This window comes from Hibiscus syriacus, unplaced genomic scaffold (assembly GCF_006381635.1).
Source record: "Hibiscus syriacus cultivar Baekdansim isolate YM2019G1 unplaced genomic scaffold, ASM638163v2 tig00112507_pilon, whole genome shotgun sequence".
Taxonomy (NCBI): domain Eukaryota; kingdom Viridiplantae; phylum Streptophyta; class Magnoliopsida; order Malvales; family Malvaceae; genus Hibiscus; species Hibiscus syriacus.
In genome coordinates, this window is record NW_024063351.1 from 88,930 (window position 1) to 96,034 (window position 7,105).

Below are 7,105 nucleotides of genomic sequence, written 5' to 3' on the forward strand. Positions count from 1 at the left end.
GAATTTCGTACACCCGAAACTAGAGTGGACTGCTGATGGTATTGCACTTCTGATCGAAAAGCACATAGAGAGAACTTTAGAAAACACTTGGAGAGTGAATTCTGAAATGTTGAGAGTGAGTTGAGAAGCTGAATATAGCTCTCTATTTATAGGCTAGAAATATGGTTAAAATCATCCATAACATTTCAGGATTAAATCTCTTCTTTGTAACAGCTGAAACGTCTAGAACCTGACTCAGAAATAGTCCAGGTTCATTGCATCATTATTCAGCTGTTATAACTCCCAAAATTATATCATGTAACCCCTGGAATTAAATCAAATAACTCATGTAACTCCGGATATTAACAACTTGTCCCCCTTTGTACAAAGTTGGACATATTACCACGACCACAACCACGACCACGATCACGAGCCGAGCCGAGCCGTGCCGAGCTGAGCCGAGACGAGACGGACGGCGGCGACGACGGTGCGCGAGAGTCCCCCTTGTTCTCTTTCACTCAACAAGGAAATGGGAAATCCAAACCATAAATACCCATTCCCAATAGTATTTCCAATACTATGTGGGATTGAGCATTACTAACATTCCCCCACTAATGCGAAAGAATTCTTCTGAAACTCGAAAACAAACTTTCCAGAAGAGCAATAGCGAGATTAGTTACTTAAGCACTAGTGAACGTATCTGGAACTAGTACATAGTGATAATGAGAAATCCTTCTCTTAGATAAGTGAAACTAGTCTGGAACTTTCTAAGATGGGGGTAAACTCATAACACACAACTAACCCCTTCATCCACCTGAGTCCTCGATGTGTAAGATATATATATATACAAAAGTATATATTTGGCCATCTTACCTCAGGATTCTAGTAAGTGTGCTAGAAAAATGGCCCAACATTTTTTATAGAAGGCGGCTAACCCTTCTCACTTACATAGGTTATTTCATCAAGTTTATCTCGATATAAACCACCCTTAACAGGGATATGAAATAATTAAGAGCTTTTATAAAAGCTCAACCTCACAAAGAGTATGATGACTTTCTTCAAGTTCATTATAAATGAAACACCGAAACTCTGGGCTAAAAAGTCATTAAGAATAAATATTCAACCTCATTTATCGATAAATTCAATAAGTCCTTCTCACTAGAACCATCCAAATACTTGGATTTGAATTTGTTAAGAGTTTAACAAACTCAAACTTTCTGTTGGTAAGTTCATTATTTCCTTCTCACTTAGGAATACGAACTCAAATTGGGTTATGAACTTATTAAGAATATATATATTCAGCCAAAATCGGTAAATTCATCAAGTCTTTTTCACTAAGACCACCCAAAGCCTGGGCTATGAATTTATTAAGAGCACTTAAGCTCATCTTCGGCATGCACATTATTCGTCATAGAGATAGGAAGTAGGAATGTGCACTATAAGTCTTTCCATGGTTTCGTTTGACCATATGGAACTTAGATAACTAAGTTGGGTATCCACCATGAATTCCTCAACCAATGGGCTTGAGACCCATCCCCCTCGACGAATCTAGGACCAACTTCCGACTTAACCCTTTGGTAAGCGGATCTGCTAGGTTCCTTTCCGACTTCACATACTCTAAAGAGAGCACTCCATTCTTTATTAAGTGTCTAACTGATTCATGTCTTATGCGAATGTGTCTTTTCTGACCATTGTAAGCTTGGTTCTTAGCCACATATATCGCAGCTTGTGAATCACACAACAATGAAACTGGAGGAGTCGGTCTTCTCCACAACGGAATATCTGCTAACAAGCTTCTGAGCCACTCGACTTCTTGCCCAGCTAGGTCAAGAGCTATAAACTCTGACTCCATGGTAGAACAAGCAATACAAGTATGCTTTGATGATTTCCACGAGATTACTGCTCCACCCAAAGTAAAAACATACCCACTCGTAGAGCTTACCTCATCATTATCAGAAACCCAGTTGACATCACAATATCCTTCTAGTACCGCAGGAAAGCCAACAAACTCAAGTTTCCAATCCAAAGTACCCTTAAGATACTTCAGTAAGCGTTTAAGAGCAATCCAGTGCTCACCACTCGGATAATGAGTATATCTACTCAGTCTACTCACATCATAAGCAATATCAGGCCGAGTATAGTTCATTAAGAACATTAAGCTCCCAATTAATTTAGCATATTCAATTTGGGAAACTCTACTTCCTTTATTCTTAACTAGATGTATGCTAGGGAAGGAGTTCGAACAGGGACGACATCAAAACTGTCAAATTTCTTTAGCACTTTCTCTATATAGTGTGCTTGACATAAAGAAAATCCCTTCTCAGTTTTGGTAACTTTGAATCCTAAGATTACATCTACTTCTCCCAAATTTGTCATCTCAAACTTAGTGGACAAGAATTTTTTAATTTTGTTAATGGACTCAATGTTAGAACTAAAAATCAACATTTCATCAACATAAAGACTTATGATAGCACATTCAGTGTCAAATATCTTCGAATACACATAAGCATCCGAACCATTCATAACAAAACCAAAACTAAGAATAGTTTTATGAAATTTCTCATACCACTGTTTAAGAGCCTGCTTAAGTCCATAGAGCGACTTTTTGAGTCTACAAACTTTGCCTTCCATACCAGGTGCTTCAAAACCTAGTGGTTGCTCCATGTAAATCTCCTCATTTAGATCTCCATTCAAGAAAGCAGTCTTAACATCCATTTGATGTACCTGCAACTTATGAATAGAGGCTAGTGCAAATAATGCACGAATCGTTGAGATTTTTGTAACGGGAGAGTATGTATCAAAGTAGTCTAAACCAAACCTTTGAGTGAACCCTTTGATGACTAACCTTGCCTTGTACCGCTGAATCGAACCATCTGGCCTTAGTTTCTTCCGAAATACCCATTTGTTGGAGATTGGTTTGAATCCCTTAGGCAAGTCAACTAATTCCCAAGTATGATTAGACATTATCGATTCTAGTTCATCATTAACAACGCTTTTCCAAAAACTAGCATCGATAGATCTTATAGCTTCTTCAAAAGTTTTAGGATCCTCATCTAACAAAAAAATTTGAGCTATAGGATCTGAAATGGAGTCTAAATCATTTATCTTATAAATAAAGGAAGTAATAAAGTCTGGTCCAAAAGAGGTTTCAACTCTTTGCCTTTTACTTCTTCTAGGCTCAAAATCAATTTGTTCAGAAGACCTAGCAGGATTACTAGAAAAAGTTGATGGAATATATTCTATTTATGTTTCAATATTTATTCTCGGTTCCTTTAAAGGAAAAGTATTTTCAAAGAAAACAACATCCCTTGACTCACAAATAGAATAATCTTGTAAAAGCATGAATCTGTATGCAACATTATTCGTAGCATGCTCTATAAACACTGTATCAACGGTTTTAGGTCCGATGGTGGACTTCTTAAAGTCTAGCAAACCCACTTTAGCTAGACACCCCACACTTTCAGGTATTGTAAATTAAGAGCTTATTATTTCCACAATTCATATGGGGTAGAATCTAATTTCTTATTAGGAACTCGGTTCAAGATATGAGTTTACGATAGGATGGCTTCCCCCCACATGTTATCAGATAACCCTAAACTTATTAGTAAAGAATTCATCATCTCTTTTAAAGTTCTATTTTTTTCTTTCGGCTATACCATTCTGTTGAGGAAAATAGGGGGCTGAAGTTTCATGAATTATACCATTATTTTCACAAATATCTTTTAAGAAATTAGAACCATATTCACCACCTCTATTAGATCTAACCAGTTTGATTCTCCTATCTAAATGATTTTCAAATTTTTCCTTATAAATAAGAAAGAAGTTTTCATCTTCATCTTTAGTCCTTAGGAGATAAACTTTTGTATATCTTGAATAATCATCTACAAAAGTTATGTAGTAGGGTTTTCCTCCTTTACTTTCAGTGTTTCTAAAATCTGCTAGATCAGTATGAATAAGTTCTAACAACTCAGTCTTTCTATTAGAAATAGTCTTAAAGTGAAGTCTAGTATGCTTAGCTTCTACACAAATCTCACATTTGTTAAAGCTAGTTGTGTCTAGTTTAGGCAGAACATTCATATTTATTAATTTCTTTAAAGAATGAATATTCACGTGTCCTAATCTAGCATGCCACATATCAATGGATTCAATAATATAAATAAAAGTGGTAGCTTTATTTTCATTAAATTGAGTTTCTATGAAAAATAAACCATTACTTAAAAACCCTTTCCCAACATAATCACCATTTTGGGAAAGTACAAGTTTATCTGCCTCAAAAACTAACTTAATGCATGCCTTATTCAGAAGCCCACCACTTATCAAATTTCTACACAATGCAGGTACATATAGAACATTATTTAAAGCCAGAGTTTTACCAGAGGTCAGCTTGAGTAAAACCTTGCCTTTGCCTAGTACTTCAGAGCTGTTAGAGTTCCATATGTACACACGTTCACCTACGTTCCCATCCTCGAATTCGGTGAAAAACTCCTTCCTTGCACAGAAATGCTTTGAAGCGCCAGTGTCAATAACCCATTCCGAATTGTTTTTCACCAGTTTGATTTCTGAGACCACCGTAGTAATGATCTCATCATCTTCTTCTACAACGTGCATCAGCGGCTTGTTTTCATTCTGGCAGTCTGAGTGGTGTTGGCATTGGTAAGCTTTGTGGCCGGGTAAACCGCAAACATAGCACTTGAGCGTCTTTCCTTCAGGTTTGGCCTTTCATGACTTCTTAAAGTTGGTAGCCTTCTGAGGTTTCGTCTTCTTATCTTGATTCCCACGTTTCATGATCTTCTTAAATTTAGACTCAACCAAGTTAGCTCTAAAAGATAAATTACTCATAGAATTAGTAAGCTTATCTTTTAAACGGTTGGCTTCTTCAATCTTCATATGGCCCACGAGCTCTTCAAGCGAAATTTCTCTCTTCTTATGCTTAAGAGAGTTGCGGTAGTCAGACCAGGACTTGGGCAGCTTCTCAATGAGAACATTGGCTTGCAGCACCTCACACATTTGCATCCCTTCAGCGATGATGTCAGTGACTAGGTTCTCATAGCCATAGACTTGATCCATTATCGGCTTGTCATCAGTCATCTAGAATTTGAGCCATTCACCGACAACGTACTTCTTGATGGCAGCATCTTCCATACCATACTTTTTATCGAGAGTATCCCATATTGCGTTGGCACTCCTTTCTCTAAGGAACATATCAAATAATTTATTTAACATGTGACTGAGCAGATTTCCTCGCACTGTTTTGTTGTCTTTCTCGTACTTCTCGTAGGTAGCGAGTACAGCAGCGGCAGTTGCTAGAGCATCATCATTGAGGACCGCATCAGTATCATTATCGGTAGCTGGGGTTGGCGGCATGGTAGGTGGTGGCTTGAGCGACACGTAGTCAAGATCAAGTTGCTCGAAGAATATCAGGATTCTTTGGCACCACCTTCTATAATTCTTTCCATCAAGTGCATCGAGCTTGGAAAGATCGGGTATCAGTTTGCTCAAATGTGTTGACATGATTGCAGTATATTTTAATTCATTTCTAAATTGTTGGTAAAATAGACTGCAAAACCATACCGTTAGCACTGACATGAAAGATAAACAGTAATTGAAAAAGAACAGATTAGTAAACCATGTCGTGGTATAACCACTGCCTTAGAAACGAATTCGCCCCGATATGTGTAATCGCTGCAGTAGGCGGACCGTCCCCCGAGGTTAACACGGTCGCTCCGAATTTCGTACACCCGAAACTGGAGTGGACTGCTGATGGTATTTCACTTCTGATCGGAAAGCACACAGAGAGAACTTTAGAAAACACTTGGAGAGTGAATTCTGAAATGTTGAGAGTGAGTTGAGAAGCGGAATATAGCTATCTATTTATAGGCTAGAAATAGGGTTAAAATCATCTATAAAATTTAAGGATTAAATCTCTTCTTTGTAACAGCTTAAACGTCTAGATGAACCTGACTCAGAAATAGTGCAGGTTCATTGCATCATTATTCAGATGTTATAACTCTCGAAATTATATCATGTAACCCCTGGAATTAAATTAAATAACTCCTGATATTAATAGTTTGTCCCCTTTGTACAAAGCTGGAAATCAGTCCAGATACATCTTAACGTTTTTGATTTAATTTAGGAAAAGTTGTTTAATTTCTGATAACTCTCTTAAACCAACTGTTATCATTTAAATTTAAACAGTCCTCAGTAGCCTATAAATATCAGTTGAAATCTTTCACATTTTTCCATTTGTTTCTTTCAAAGAGAAATTCCTCAAGAATTTTCTCTAAAAAGATAGTATCTGCGCGGACGTGTCGAAGACACGTATTGCCACGACCACGACCATGACCACGAGCCGAGCCGAGCCGTGTCGTGCCGAGCCGAGATGAGACGAGACGGACGGCGGCGGCGGCGGTGCGTGAGAGTCCCCCTTGTTCTCTTTCACTCAACAAGGAAGTGGGAAATCCAAACCATAAATACCCATTCCCACACTCTTGCTCTATGAAGGTAGAAGAACACTTAAACAACATAAATCTAACATCACACATGATCAATGTAAGTAAAATGTCATGATTTTGTCATGATTCCTGACGTGAATTCTCATTTAAGGTTTAGAATCAACTTACCTGAAATTTAAAATTAACATTACCCATGAATAAATTTTGTTACGAGGATTCAAAATATGTATTTACTTTTTAATTTGGATAAGAGGAAGACTTTCATTTTTTTCTTTTGAAAAAAATTAGAATTTAACTTAATTTACAAGGGTTTTAAGGTTGAAGACTAAGGTAAAATGATGCTTCAAGCTTTCCTTGTACACCTTATAACCGGTGCAAGCAAACCCACCTCAAAAAGTTTCTTAATTTAGATTAAAATTAAAGAAAACTAAAGAAGAAAAATCTAATTGGACCAAAATGAATGAAATGATAAACTAGTAACTTGTTCATCATCTTTGACAAGGTAAAATTATAACTTTAGCCATCCACCCGACCACCCCTTGCATTTTACCATGGTCTAATTAGTCCTTAGTCATTTACCTTTTACCTTATTTTCACTTTAACACTAAAATTTCACTTTTTATTTCATTTATTCCATTAAAGTCACTAAAGTTTCACCATGGTCTAACTAAAGT